Genomic DNA, 15,721 nt, shown 5'->3' on the forward strand with positions numbered 1-15,721 from the left:
TGCCTAAACGTACATGCATAATCTCGCTGTTCTAGAATCCTGGAGCTGACGTTGCCATGGTTAGGGCAGTTCATTTCTTTTATCCGATTCCTAGAGCAGGGGTAGTGTGATGCCAATATCCCCGTAACGGTTGGTTTTAGGGCCTGGTTTTCAGGCCCATAGGGCTTACCGAGTGTTATTCTTTGTGTCAAGAGGATTAAATTGTGCTTTGTCTCGTCCTTATACGACAAATTTGATATTTTGCCTATATTAGCCTATTATTTTTTTATCTCCCCTCGCCCCCGTGCCCTTCACCTCGAATTGTTTTGGTAGTGGCTTTACATCGCACCGACACAGATATGTCTTACAGCGACGATGGGATAGGAAAGGCCTAGGAGTTGGAAGGAAGTGGCCATGGCCTTAATTAAGGTACAGCCCCAGCATTTGCCTGGTGTGAAAATGGGAAACCACGGAAAATCATCTTCAGGGCTGCCGAGAGTGGTATTCGAACCCACTATCTCCTGGATGCAAGCTCACAGCCGCACGCCTCTAACCGCACAGCCAACTCGCCTGATCAAATTGTTTTGAAAATAAAATACAGCCCATGTTACTCACTGGCAATGTAGCTTTCTATAGGTGAAGTAATTTTTAAAATCGGTTCAGTAGTTTTTGAGTCAATCCGTTACAAACAAACATACACATTTTTCCTCTTTATAATATTAGTATAGATTACATCATTGGAAGCATTTGGGATTCCTTTATATTAGCCATTTGCTAAATTTTACAAAACTGTGTCCACTTTTTAAAAACTCCAGACTTCCAGAGGTTGTAGGAGAAACAGTGAAATAGAAAGTAACAAACGTTCTCTCCAAGAATCCTGAGTATAATGTACTGCTTTAAACTGTAAATGTTCTAGAACCACAAAACCAACACAACAATCATTATCTACAGAACAGTTGGCAATATTTGTGAATGCCCCTGTCACTTCGTGCAATGTAGAATGGAGTTTTTCATGTTACAAAGCATTGGTGAGGGACAACAGACGAAGATTGACCCTGGAAAGCATCTGTCAGTCCCTAGTTACCTAGCTGTTAACTGCAATAGTGAAAATTTCAGGAATGATGAGGCTATAACTTTAATATTCATGAAAAATGAAGTAAGTTACAGATAATTATTTTATTTTATGGAAATAAGCTCATATTGCTGATGTATATTTTGTTGAATATTTAGGTACTTTTTAGGGCATAAAATGCATACGTATTTATACAGATTTTAGGGCATAAACTTCCGATCCCTACTAATTACATAACTCTATTTGTAATTTTTTTCTTTGGGGTAAAGTATGGATGTAAATTACTGCCATCTATTCTTAAGGCTAAGAAGTTTTTACTGGAAATACAGAATTTGTAGAGACTCTCTTATTTACCTTTACTGTATGGGCAACATGTCTCAAAGCAAATAACTTACTGAAGGCCTAGTTTCATTTAAGAGGTTTAGAAGAAGCAAGTTCTCTTCATTTTTCTTCATTCAATCTGTTAGAACACTCATTGCGGTTTTCTGAACATGTGGCTAAATGAAGTGTGACTTTTCATTCAATGACTCCCTGTCATGACAAGAAACTCAATTCCAAAGACTACTACTGCTACTTTACAGACATGATATTTACTGAAAGTTGCTAAAATTTCACGCCACTGTTAACGTGCACTGTTCCATAAATAAACGTATTCCAGCATATGAATGCAACAGAACATGATGATGGAACATTTCCAACATATGAAATCAAAGGGTTAATGTTATCTGTAAACTTAGGCTAGTTACATCTGATCTAGTGAAAACGGACCATGCAATACAACTACCGCATCCCAGCATTTTCCTCCAGTGAATACAGAATACAAACAAAAATGGTCTTGTAAAGTCACCAGAATTCTAACGTGCGACTAATGCATTCTTTTCAATACAAAAATGTTATAGTTTATTTATAACATGTATTTGTACTTGGAACTAGTTTCAACGCTGATTTGCGTCATCATCAGCCAAAATGTGGGAATAGGCAAGCATTTAGGCATTGAAATTCCTAAATTTAAATAATGCATTCTTTTTGTTGAATAAGTATTCATTAAAATGCTTATGGCCCACAATCAAACCATTTAACTTGGGCTTGTGAGACTTAGGCCTCCATGAGTTAACACACACGGCATGGGGTATGTTTAACATCTAGTTACTATTTCACATATACAGGGTGACCTAAAAGTCTGTTAACATTTGACGAGGCAATACTTCACGGAATATTGGAGTTAGAGAGACTGACCCATATGATTGGCATGGCATGGGGTTTTATTAACATCAAAATAAAGAACACAAAAAGTCGCAAGTCTATCACGATCGCCCGACCTCATTAGGGATGCTAACAGACAGCATCTGATGGCAATTTCTCACAATACCTAGATATGCAGTACAGTGATGTTCACAACATTGTCACTCGACTACAGGTACTGTTGATGAATGACGGCCGACATGTTGAGCAGGTGTTATAAAGAATATAGTCCTTGCTAAACGTCGATTGTTATGCTAATTATTGCTTGTGTATCCTATGAAGCGTCATCTGTTGGTCATTTTTGAACTTTATTTTGGTGTCAATAAAACCCCAAGTCTGGCAATCATGTGTGTTAATTATTACCTCTCTACCTCCAATATTCCATGAAGTATTGCCTCATCAAATGTTAACAGACTTATGAGTCATCCTGTATATGCAGAAAAGATAAAGATGATGATGATGATGATGATGATGATGATGATGATTGTTGTTTTAAGGAGCAAAACACCTAGGTCATTGGCCCTGCAGAAAATAGTACCATAAATAAGCATAAAGACTTTGAGTATGCACATACCCATTCTTTGTTAAGAAGGAAGTGTTGTATCTGTTAAACGTAACTTAAAAGGTTATCAGTCTGTTGAACACACAAGTTCAATATAAATATTATACCATAAAAAATAAAAAATAACTTAAAAGAAACCACACTGTTAAACAAGAAATAAAAACACAGATTTAAAAATCTTGCACATTGAAAATAAAAGTAAATCTTTGAATATTAAAGAAGCAATCTAAATTTTAATCACATAAAAAGAAAAAATAAGAAAACAACCTGAAAGACAATAAAGTTTATAAAAATCCCCCCCTATTTGCCTTACGGTAAGGCCCCCTAGCGACCCAATTATTACTGAAGTAATAATAATTACTCTAATGAAAACATTTATTTCAATAATGTAGGCTAAAAGTATTAAAGGGGCAATTTTTTGCCAGGTCATTAAAATAAAACTGTTCTTTCATCTTCTTTTACAATTTGTTTTACCTCGCACTGACACAAATAGGTCTTATGGCAACGATGGGATAGGAAAGGGTACAAAATAAGGAACACAAGAAGTCGCAAGTCTATCACAATCATACAACCTCATTAGGGATGCTAACAGACAGCATCTGATGTCTGGGTACAGCCCCAGCATTTGCCTGGTGTGAAAATGGGAAACCATGGAAAACCATCTTCAGGGCTGCCGACAGTGGGGTTTGAACCCACTATCTCCCGAATGTAAGCTCACAGCTGCGCACCCCTAACCGCATGGCCAACTCGCTCGGTTTCACCTTACTTAATTAACATCTGGATAACATTTACACTGTTTTGCATTAGCGCTTAATGAATCTCACAGGAGGTAATCTCTGACTTAAAGGTCTGCAATGTGGGTTAGGATATTCATATGTGTAATATATTCTTTGAATTTACACACCATATGTGCCACTCGTGACAATCTTTTAGATTACCATTTATCACTAAAAATAACACCCTACAAAAACTAAACAACAACAACAACAACAACAACAATAACAATAACAATAACAATAATAATAATAATAATAATAATAATAATAATAATAATAATAATAATAAGGGAACACTGGGGGTAAAGCACCTGACAGGAAAGTGCAGCACGTCACTGACCTGACCAGGGTGAGGGGCATGATACAATGGAAGGTCAACAGACTGGCAGCCGGTTGGATTCGAGCCACTGAAAAAGTTTTTTTAACATCCTCGCATTGTATGCTGGAGTGGAGACAAAGCAGGACTTCATTAAGATAAGTTCCAAATTTTAAATTCCTAAGTGTTTGGAGAAAAATAAATATTTCCAAATGTTGAGTGTGAGTTGATAGAATCTGATGATGTTCTTTTAAGAACGAGACATGTCATTCTTTGTTTAACAGTGTGTAATTTATTTTCCTTGTTTAATAGTGTGTTTACAGGGGCAAGTTGGCCATGCAGTTAGAGTGAGCAGCTGTGAGCTTGCATCCGGGAGATAGTGGATTCGAACCCCACTGTCGGCAGCCCTCAAGGTGGTTTTTTGTGGTTTCCCCATTTTCACACCAGGCAAATGCTGGGACTGTACCTTAATTAAGGCCACAACCGCTTCCTTCCAACTCCTAGGCCTTTCCTATCCCATCGTCGCCATAAGACCTATCTGTGTCGGTGCGATGTAAAACCACTAGCAAAAAAATTAATAAAAATTAGTGTGTTTATTTACAGGTATGTTATAGTGAAATATTTATACTGAATTTGTATGTTCAACAGACTGAAAAGCTTTGAAGTTACATACCCATTCTGAACATTATTAACATACAATTATGCCACATGGTTTAATTTACATCTTCTCCACACACACTAATTAAATGTTTGCTCATGAGATATAATGCCTTATCATACATGCCAACATTACAAAACAAAAAATCAGGAGATTTCGATATGAAAATCAGGAAAAGTCGGGAGGAATCAGGAGATACAATTGCTCAAAACAGCTTATTCTACATGTCTTGCGCAATACAGGAGTTCTATGGTACCGTATATTATAACACTTATTGTCTCAAAACACGACTGTTGTTATATGAGGCTCACGGGAAGTATGTGAGTGAAATGATCGGTCTCTGATAAATCTTCCGAAAATAGTAGAATCAGTCATACACTTAGATGCCATTACTTAGAAAATGCATAGATTAATGTACTGCATCACGCACCCGCACGATTACGAGAAGCGCAATATTAATTTTCTCAAGTAATAAATTAAAACTCGCCCAGAATTGTCTCCAAATGGCTCCTAAAATCACTAGAAAAGTCATTAGTCGTTATCTTTGAAATTCTGTCACTAAATTACTAAAAAAGGACTCCAAATCTAGCGACTAGTCTCTAGAATCGACTAGACTGATGCGAATGAACAGGAACATAGCACGCGAGAACGAGAGATTGACAGTCGATATACGCGTCGCGATACACAGGTTTCAATAAACATCGCACATTCGTGGTCATTTCTCGTATTAATAAACGTGGATATTTTTCATTTCAAAGAGGCCACTTGCGTACAAAGCTGAAATTGTGGGATTTGAAAACAAATGTTTAAAGTTCACTAAAATAAGCTAAAATCGGGAGAAATATTAGAATAATCGGGAGGCGAGAAAAACTGTCGAAAATCGGGAGAGTCCCGCCTAAATCGGGAAAGTTGGCAGGTATGCCTTATTCTACCTGACAAACAAAACATCCTGGCTTAAAACAGATCAGCTATTGTATGCACACTAGCAGAAGGATGTGGAAAATAGAAATACACTCTGCCCATGCAGCTTACGGCTGCCTCTTCTACTAAGTTTTCTTGAATAAGTATCTCAAAGTATATGCCAAACTAACGGTGTACCAAGCTGTAGTCATAACATCATCACTACATGGATGTGAAACCTGGACACTTTACTATCATGACATAAAGAAACTGGAATGCTTTCATCAGCAGAAACTTAGATCCATCATGAATATTAAATGGGATGACTACATAAGCAATGTGGCAGTTCTTGACAAAGTGCATATGAACAGCATAGAAGCCTTCATTATCACCCGTCGGCTTAGATGAGTTGGTCACATCCAGTGTATGAATGATAGCCGACTGCCTAAACAACTTTTTTATGGTGAGATTGGTCATGGCAAAAGGCAAAGCACTCCTCTGAAACGCTATAAAGACCAGCTTAAGAAGACTATGAATAGCACCAACATAAATGCTAACATCTGGGCAACAACTCCACAAAACCGTATCCTTTGTCGCAAAGTTACTGCAGAAGGTGTCTCACTGTATGAGCAAACGCGTTGCAGACAAGAAATTGAAACTCATGAAAAGCGGAAACTTCAGATGCGACCTGTGTGGCCGCATGTTTTATGCGAAGGTTGGCTTGATCAGTCATCAGCGACATATCTACAGAGCCAAAAGACTTAAAAAAGAATTGCAGCAGAAAAATGTACTCTCACAAACCAGTAGCGGTCGACGACTAGCACAAGTACCTAGCTTCACACAAGTGTGATTTACAGCACTGAATATTTTGCTGTATGCTATTTTCTATTTAGTGTTTCAAATAAATTCGCCTATCTTCAAGAACAACCTTCTCCTTCAATTCTGTTGTAATCAATTTTCACTGGCAGTTTGAAACAACTGAAAGGTTATGTATGACCTGTGTAAGGAACACATCAGTCATGGACTGCATAATGACTCATTTAAGTCTTGAAGAGACGGAGAGGGGAGCCTTTGAGCTTGAAGCAAGAAAATGGCAAGAGCAGTTTAGCAGCACACCCAAAACCATGCATTCTATACCATAGCTGTTGACATATTTTGTTCAGTAAGACTATCCCATACTCCTCTACTAATTGCAAAAAATTTACTGTGATTCCATCTAGTCCTACAAATTTCCCCTGCTTAAGATTTTTGAATGCAGGTCTACTCTCACAATATATGGTTTGTGAAATTCTTTGGTTGGTATTTAAAAAAACCAGAATTTGTTCTACCATCCAAGATTTTGAGAATAGTTTCTCAAAGCTCAATTGTGCCATTGAAGTTGGACACTATCTGGTTCTCTTGATTATTATTTACAATCTCAGTTTGAACTCTGCTGTTAGACATCTTACTTCTGTAAAACAGGTCTCTGGATTGATGATCATCTATACATATAAAATAACATGTCCTGACTGACTGATTCATAACTGCTGAGCCAAAACTACTGAACATCAAGAATGAAAATTTTGGTAATACATTTATATTACAGTGTAAGTGCTCATTAAGAGAGGATTTTTGGATATTCCGTCGCTAAAAGGGTAAAAAGAGGGAGTGAATTTTTAAAATGAGTATATCTCAAAACTTAACAGTTTAAAGACATAAAAAATTGGTATTTGAAGTCTCCTTTAAAAATAACGAAACAGTCATTTTTTGTTCTCAAAAAATCCACTTTGGGGGGGGGGGGTAAAAATATCTCAAAAAACTGAAGATGTCACAGATATGAAAAGTGGTTCATGGAATCTCCTTTAAAAATAAAGAAATATGTACTATTTTGTTTTCAGAAAATCCACTAAAGGGGGAGTGAAAAGAAGTGAAAAATGAGTGAATTTTTATAATGAGTATATCTCAAAAACTTGACAAGTTCTGGATGTGAAAATTGGTATTTGGAATCTCCTTTAAACATAAAGAAACCTGTATTTTTGTTTTTGGAAAATCCACTTAAAGGGGTGGGGTTGAAAAGAAGTGAAAAAGGAGTTGAACTCTTTTTATGAGGATACTTACATCTCAAAAACTGAAGATATTACAAATGTGAAAATTGGTACTTGGAATCTCCTTTAAGTATAAAGAAACGCCTACTTTTTTTGTTTTTGGAAAATCCATTTAAGGGAGGAGTGTGGGGAATTGGTAGAAAGAAGTGAAGAAGTTGAATTCTTTTTTGAGAAGACATATATCTCAAAATCTGAAGATATTACAGACGTTAACATTGCTTATTTGGAATTTCCTTTAAAATAAAGAAACGCGTGTTTTGTTTTCGGAAAAGCCACTTAACAGGGGTGAAAAGAAATGAGAAAGGAGTTGAATTATTTTTATGAGTATACTTATATCTCAAGATGTTACAGACGTGAAAATTGGTATTTGAAATCTCTTTTAAAAATAAAGAAACCTGTGTCCTTTGCTTTCGGAAAATCCAGTTAGGTCTGATAAAGGGGTTGAATTATTTTTATGGGGATAATTATATCTCAAAAACTGAAGATGTTACAGACATGGAAATAGGTATTTGGAATCTCCTTTAAAAATAAACATATTTTTTTGTTTTCGACTTGAGAGAGGATTGTTTTGCACATACGAATTTCTACAGTATGTCGCATGGTCTTCTTAACCCCATAAGGCAATACCATAAACGTGGTTTACAAAGAGAATCTGGGTAAATGAAACACATTTTTTGGTGAATTTTTATTTTAGGGATTTGCAGATAAAGTCTTAGTGCAGTACCAAGGAATGATTACTTTTATCAAATTGTGAAATCCACGCGAGTGAAGTCACAGGTAACAGCTAGTTCTCAATAAACAGAGCAAAGCTAAAAGTAAACTTGTAGTTTTAAGCAACTGTTGATATCATGATCAGACCCAACGGACCCCATTTTTACATGGAATCCAAACCATAAGGATGTGACTTTTTATTTCAAAAAGCCCATAAGCACTGGCCAGGATTTGAACCTTAACCACCTTGGTAACAGCCAGTGACTATGCCACTTGGCGATCACACCCATTCTCAATTCACATTTGCCTGATGTATACATATAGTCTTCCTCTGGCAAACTAGCAAAAGTGAAAAACTAGTGAATCTGCAGATATGCAGTAGTAAAGGTCTAGATTTTGCTACTGATGTAAGATCTACCCTGTGGCAAAGTCTCAAATCTGCAGCTCTTTCTGTATGACTAGCACAAAAAACCAACCATAAAAAAATAAAAATGGATTTTACATGAGCAATCACAACTTGTTTCAGCTATCTTGACAAACTGACAATTTTCAACTTTTTTTGTTTGCTACAAGAAGAACAACCCTCCAACAACTCCTTCATATTTTGCTGTCAATTGTGTAACTGATTTGCTTTATTTGGCAATTTATGAAAGTGATAGTCATTATTTCAAACATTGACAACTGAACAGGAGAACCACCCAGCTTGATACTCCTTCTGTTAGAGCTATGCTAGATAATAGTTAAACTTATGGTCATATAAAAAATTGGTAAATGGATAAAGATAATTAATGAATTAGAATACTCCCTACCTTGCAAGGTGAGACTTCCCTTACTTCCTCTTTCTTCATTCTTTCAAGGTCCTCAGGAGTAACATCCCAGCGACTTCTGCGACGTCTCTTAGACTTCTCCATTTCTTCAATAGTGTAGCCAATCCTTGGTGCCATACTTCACTGAATCACAGCTGTACTAAAACAGGTTGCCACACACCTGAAAATAAAATACTGTTATCCAATGACAACTCAAAACAGCTTTTCAACAAACTAATGACAAGAACACATATCTCACGCACGGACCATCTCATATAAATTCTCCTTCTATTAAATATTTGGAAAAATTAAATACAATGAGATTTGACACAAATATCAGTGGTTCTCCCAAAATGTCTGTTATGAGTGGTGCCTGCTTATATATGCTTACCCCATCTCAGTGAATATATATATATATATATATATATATATATATATTCGTTTACGGCCATTAGAGACCACGTTAGGTAACAATTACATGTTTCTGGAAGCCTTTCTCACAGCCCAGAACTTTAGCATCCTTTCTCTGGCAGCCTGTCTTCTTTCTTCCGTCCACCCACGGTTAAGTTTTGGTTTGTCATGGAATCCCTGAAATCTGTCGATCACTGACCTAAACTTTGTTTGGTTTGAGATGTCTTCTGAATTTAGTCCCACCTGTTTGAGATCCTTTCTCACCTCCCTGAACCATTTGTCCGACACTTTAGGTCTGCTGTCTAGTATTGTGAAAATCCTTTTCGTTAGTCTCTTCTCATCATCTCAGTGAATAATATTAAAAATGATAAAAAAAGCCTTAAGGAATAGTAACACTTTGGAACTAGAGAGATGTTCTACAGATACAAACAAATTGGGGTCAAAATCATTTTATGAAGGACGTTTTCATAAGGATCGTTTGCCAAAATCTCTTGAAAACTGGTACAAATGTAATTTTATATGTAGGAACAATGACTCCTGGTACCACTTGCCCATAAACGGACATCGTTTGTAACTATCTTGGCAATGCATGTGTTTTGTACTATGGGGCATACGTTTTCACACCCAAAACACGTGATTCAGGAATAGTCTTACTCACAGGCGGCAGACTTCTATAACGAAAGTCTGCAAAAATATATGGTTTTACATGCTATAATAAATGTTTTCTTGGCACAGGCCATAGTAAAGTGTAGCTTCCACCGAAGTCCCAGTCTCATCCATGGCTGTGACAATATGGAAGCTGCTGAGGTATGGGTGGTGCTGAGTAATGACATTCAGAGCACGACTAGTGCATCTGAGTGTTATGAAAGGTGTTGCTCATAGGATCAGTCATGCTGCAATAGCACTTTTTGACCCAGTGAGGAAAGCAATGGCAAACTACCTCATTCCTCGTCTTGCCTAGTATGCCTCATTTTGGTGCTGCCATTGGTTTTTGCGGTTTCCTTATAACCGCATAACCTTTGGTGGTGCTATTTGAGGATCCAACCAGCCTCTGGGCTGATGACCTAACAGACAATAAATGTTTAAATAACTATGGAAACTAAGTGGGAAAGTAAATGAAGGTATATAGAATCTAATATGAGAATAAATTTCCCACAAATGTTTAGTAGTTCATTTTTTTAATATATATATATATATTTTTTTTGCTATTTGTTTTACGTCGCTCAAACATAGATAGGTCTTATGGTGATGACGGGATAGGAAAGGCCTAGGAATGGGAAGGAAGCGGCCGTGGCCTTAATTAAGGTACAGGCCTGGTGTGAAAATGGGAAACCACGGAAAACCATCTTCAGGGCTGCTGACAGTGGGGTTCAAACTCACTATCTCCCAGATGCAAGTTCACAGCTGCGCACCACTAACCACATGGCCAACTCGCCTGGTAGTTCATATTTAACTGAAAAACAATCCTTACTTAGAAAATACATCTCCTTTATGGGGATGATTCAATTTTTCCAAAGGCATGCTGTGTGAATAGTTATCATACATAATGAAAATATCTCAGTCAGTGTACACAAAACTGAGGCGTACCTAAATCAACAAAAGCTTAGCTTATTCATCAAGCAACATCACAAGTACTGATTGGTAAAAACAATGATAGTGATGATATATTGGTAGCTGGTAAGTTTCATATTTATCTAATTTGAAATGCAGGTGGTACACTACATACTTTGCAAATCTATACAAACAAACACACTTGAATAGTACTACGTGTATCGAGAACTGAAGGACTGTTCTGACTGAATAAATTTCAAACACCTAGAGGTGTGGATTAAGGTGATGATTCTGAATTTGACAACTCTTCTTTAGTACTATGGTGATCTCATACGGAAGTTGGAATGTGATATTTTTTGGAAATTCCTCAAAAAAGCAAAGTATAGCACCTCATACTCCTATCAGTAGACCTATTACATCAACGCATTTCAGCTTAAATCTGTCTTTGAAATAATTAACAGTAGGTCATAGATAGCTTTCTTTTCTTTATCCACGTCTTCAGCTTGTTGAAGACCAACCTTGAATCGGACAGAAGGGTCAATAATTCAATGTTTCATTAACTTAAATTAGATCAACAAACTTAACAATAATTCTTACCAATCCAATTTAAAGTGAAAAGGAACAGATTCTTTCAAAGTGATACTAATTTATTATTGTATTATTTTGTACAGTACTGAATAAAACTTCTTAATGGTTTTGTATTACACAAATTTAAAATAAAATTGCATAGAAAGAAATTATTATTATTACCAGGGGTACAGTGACTCTATGTATTCCATGAGCCATTCTATACTATGTCCATCTCTGTTAAAGACTCAGAACCTCGAGATATAATAGATTTTTCCTCTATGGTTAGATGGCTCTGCCACTGATAAGTAAAAGACCCCCTGAGGGTAAAACTCTAACTAATCCTCAAAGAAAGTTTGTATTTCAATGTTTGTAAACTTGATAGCATGCTGCTGTTATTTTTAGTTCCGAAGTTGCACATACTTCCGCTACCACCTCCTCTAATTCCGTCAATCTATCTTAAGCTAGAACATAATATTTCTGACCAATCTGGGTCTCTCTCTTGGTTAAGGGAAGCTGCCCAATCCGATCCTTGGATTGTAAACATCTAGATCTTTCCGGCTCTCTCTCTCTATATACAAGCTGAGACATTTTCACCCCAGTGTCTTGCATTGCTGTTGTGATTGTGTGCGTGTCGTGAGAGAGAGTTTTCCCTTGGGGAATCGCTGGAGGCGGGGGTCATGGCCTAAAAGAAGTTCCAACTAATAAGGTATGGCGGAATAAACTTATCTAAGTGTACTTAACTGCGTGAGAAGTGTAGGGAAGATTTTATCACTTTTTATTTAAAATGTAACCATTAGGTCTTTCTTTTCTCATCGTAATGTAAGGTGGTCTCCAAACTTAAATAATTATTTCCCTTATGGGAAATTGGTTGATAGTAAGGGAGCACGAGTGGTTACCCTCGTAATTCTCCCATTCAAATTAAATTGGATAACTAAGCTTTTTTAACTCTGAAATTGAACTTACTTTTTTGACTTGAAATATCTCTCCCTCTTAATCACCACATAGTATGGGATTAGCCTCTGCTTTATCTGACCACTTCATTTTTGGAGTGCTTGGTGTCCACCTCCTTTCTAAACTGTCATCGGCCTATCGTAAAGAATTACTTTTCTAAATTTGTTTTGCTATGGCCTAGTAGTAGAGGTCTTTGGCCTCTGTATGTAAGTTTCTTGAAGAATAACCTTAGTAAGATAGATCTGTGTTCTTCAATCTAATAGGTGAATTGGCTGTTGAAAGACTGTATCAACAGCCCATTATGGGGCTGATCTTGGTTGTGAAGTAGGTTGTGACCTATGTTCGGAAATGTAATAGAGACTCGGTCTATTTATCACATGTTAAGGCTAGCCTCTATTGAATTTGAGAATGTATCAACTCAAACTTACCATGATCATGTTCATGTAAAAGGGGAGCTCAATTCCTTAATAATGGTACCTGTTAGGAGCCAATAGGCTCATATTGTACCGGTGTAAGAGCTTTTTAGCACTTATTTTATCTTCTGGAGCTGACGAGCTCCTGTGTGGTTGAACTGTTGTAAAGATTTATCAAGCAAGCCTGCTCTTCTAAAAGTTGTTAACTTGTGGTTATGAAATTAAAGTTTTAATACAAAAGAAAGAAAGAAAATTTCTGGAATTTTGCTAGTTTAACTCATATTTTGAATATTGCTTGTCTGCCCATTCAACCCAGGCACTTCCTATTCCTCTGTGAAACAAAGAACCACAGTACCAATTATTATTATTATTATTATTGTTATTATTATTATTATTATTATTATTATTATTATTATTATTATTATTATTATTATTATTATTATTATTATTATTATTATTGCATTGTAATTTTTAAAGAAACTCTTGCCAATTACACTAGCCTGCAAAAAAAAAAAAAAAAATAATAATAATAATTGTTCAGTACAAACTAAAATGTGTGGGTTTTATTAATTTTGTAACGCCGAATTCAAAAATTAATTCTGTTTTGCCATATCACATCTGGTTAAATGGTAATTGTACAAAATGTTATTTTGTCATTACATAAAATTTTCAATACGAAGTATTGCTTGAATTATGCATGCATAGTAGAGAGATAAAACATACAAACTAAACAAGTTACCAAGCAAAGTAAATGATTCATAAATTGAAAGCTACTCACATTTACTAAGTCAAATTTTTCTGTTTCCTGTAGAATTTGCGTGTTTTTGAAGTTCGCGAGGACTCTCTGGAAGAGTCATCATGTGGAATCGACCAATAGTAATTGGTCATCATATTTACATCCCAACATTCCTGGTAGTGCCATTCGGCATCTATGAGATCCTGGTGGAACCTTTCACCTTGCTCTTTACTTCTGGCTCCTAAATTTGGAGGGAAGTAGTCCAGATGTGGCTAAGAAATGAAGCTTTAGGCTCATATTACAACCAAGTTGGTTAAACTTGTCCAACATGTTTCTTACAATTTCTTTGTACAGAGAGGGTCCTTGATGTTGCCAAGAAATTTTTTCACTACATTTCTGAATGCATACCATGCATCTTCCTCAATTTTCGTCACTGTTTCTGTGGAATGTTTGTCCATCATCAGTTTACGAATCTTTGGTCCATCAAATACTCCTTCTTTGACTTTTGCATCTGATAATGTGGAAAATTTTGTGCATAAATATTTCAAACCTGGACTATTTTTGTCTAATGCCTTAACATGCTGTTTCACGGTTCCCAATTTGATGTGCAAGGGTGGAAGTAACATTTTTTCACGGTCAACAAGATTTACATTCAAGATATTTTTGGATCCTGGTTGAAGTTGCTCCCTTTCAGATCAATGTAGTATCCCAATGTTTACTTCGTGCTTTGCTGTTATGAAGCAAAAAAGCTTTAAGACTTCTTTTGGAAGAGTCAATAAAAAAAGCGCCACTTGCTAGGATCATATTTTTTCTCTCCCAATTGATGCAGAAGATTCTGAACAGCCGTGAGGCAACTACAAGAAAGGCACTATGAGTATGGGGAAGATTTAGTGATAGCCTTCATGGACATAGAGAAGGCATATGATAGTGTCCGTAGGAACAAGATCTGGGAAGCTATGAGAGTAAAAGCAGTAAATGAACAGATAGTGACAAGGGTGAAAAATATGTACGATGGAAGCAAAAGCTGTGTTAAAGTCAGAACCGAAAGAACTGGATGGTTAAGTTAACAAATGGTGTAAAGCAAGGAAGTGCCCTCTCACCTCTACTATTTATAGCAGTAATGGATGATATAATACAGAAGGTAGCACAGACCATTGGAGGAGAAGTATGAAAGTGGTGCTGTTCGCAGATGATCTATTAATATGGGGAAACCATGAGAGCGAAGTGCAGGAACAGCTCAATGTATGGGAGGAAGTTGGGTAATCTTATGGAATGAATTTCTCAGCACAAAAGAGTGAAGTGCTGGTAATGACACGAAACAAGAACCAAGTGTATAATGGCATGACATTAGGAGGGGAGCAGTTGAAAAGAGCTGAAAGCTTTAAATACCTGGGAAGTGTAATTGAAGAAAATGGATTCTTTAGTAAGAGTGTAGGAAGACTGATATGAAACAGGGATGTATCACAGAGACGTAAAGGTGTTATATACAAGACTTATTTTGTGCCAATTCTGACATATGGATCAGGAACATGGGTGATGAAGGAGAGGGATAAAAGTAGAATACAAGCAGTGGAAATGAAGTTTCAAAAGTGTCGAGTAGGTTTAACAAGAATGGACAGTGTAAGAAATGAGAGAGTTTGGAAGATGGTAAATGAGGTACCCCTACAGGAAAAATAGAAAAATCAAGGCTGCAGTGGTATGGACATTTTAAGAGAATGGGAGAAGAAATGATACGAAGAAAGATGTTAGAAATGAAGTTGAAGAGAAGGGGACCTAGAGGAAGACCAAGAGACAGATGACTGAAAGGTGTAAAGAAGAGCATCGAGGCAAGAGCAGGGAACTGGACTAGAGTGAGAGAAAAGTGGTGAATGGACAGAAAACGATGGAGAATCTTATGTTCCAAGCAGACCCAGCCTGTGGTTGGAAACTGCTCCAGATGATGATGATGATGATGATCACAAAATATAATATTTTCAAAATTCT

The 15,721-nt window shown here is 36.6% G+C and overlaps 1 long non-coding RNA gene across 2 annotated transcripts in view; it reads right to left on the reverse strand.

Moving 5' to 3' along the window:
- The window catches only part of LOC136856764 (uncharacterized), an 89,222-nt gene that overhangs the window by 39,869 nt on the left and 33,632 nt on the right, over positions 1-15,721 (reverse strand). For both annotated transcript variants that reach the window (XR_010858457.2, XR_010858458.2), the window contains exon 2: positions 9,110-9,287. This is a non-coding gene — a long non-coding RNA (uncharacterized lncRNA). The remainder of the gene's footprint in view (positions 1-9,109; positions 9,288-15,721) is intronic.

Source organism: Anabrus simplex, chromosome 1, assembly GCF_040414725.1.
Source record: "Anabrus simplex isolate iqAnaSimp1 chromosome 1, ASM4041472v1, whole genome shotgun sequence".
Taxonomy (NCBI): Eukaryota; Metazoa; Arthropoda; class Insecta; order Orthoptera; family Tettigoniidae; genus Anabrus; species Anabrus simplex.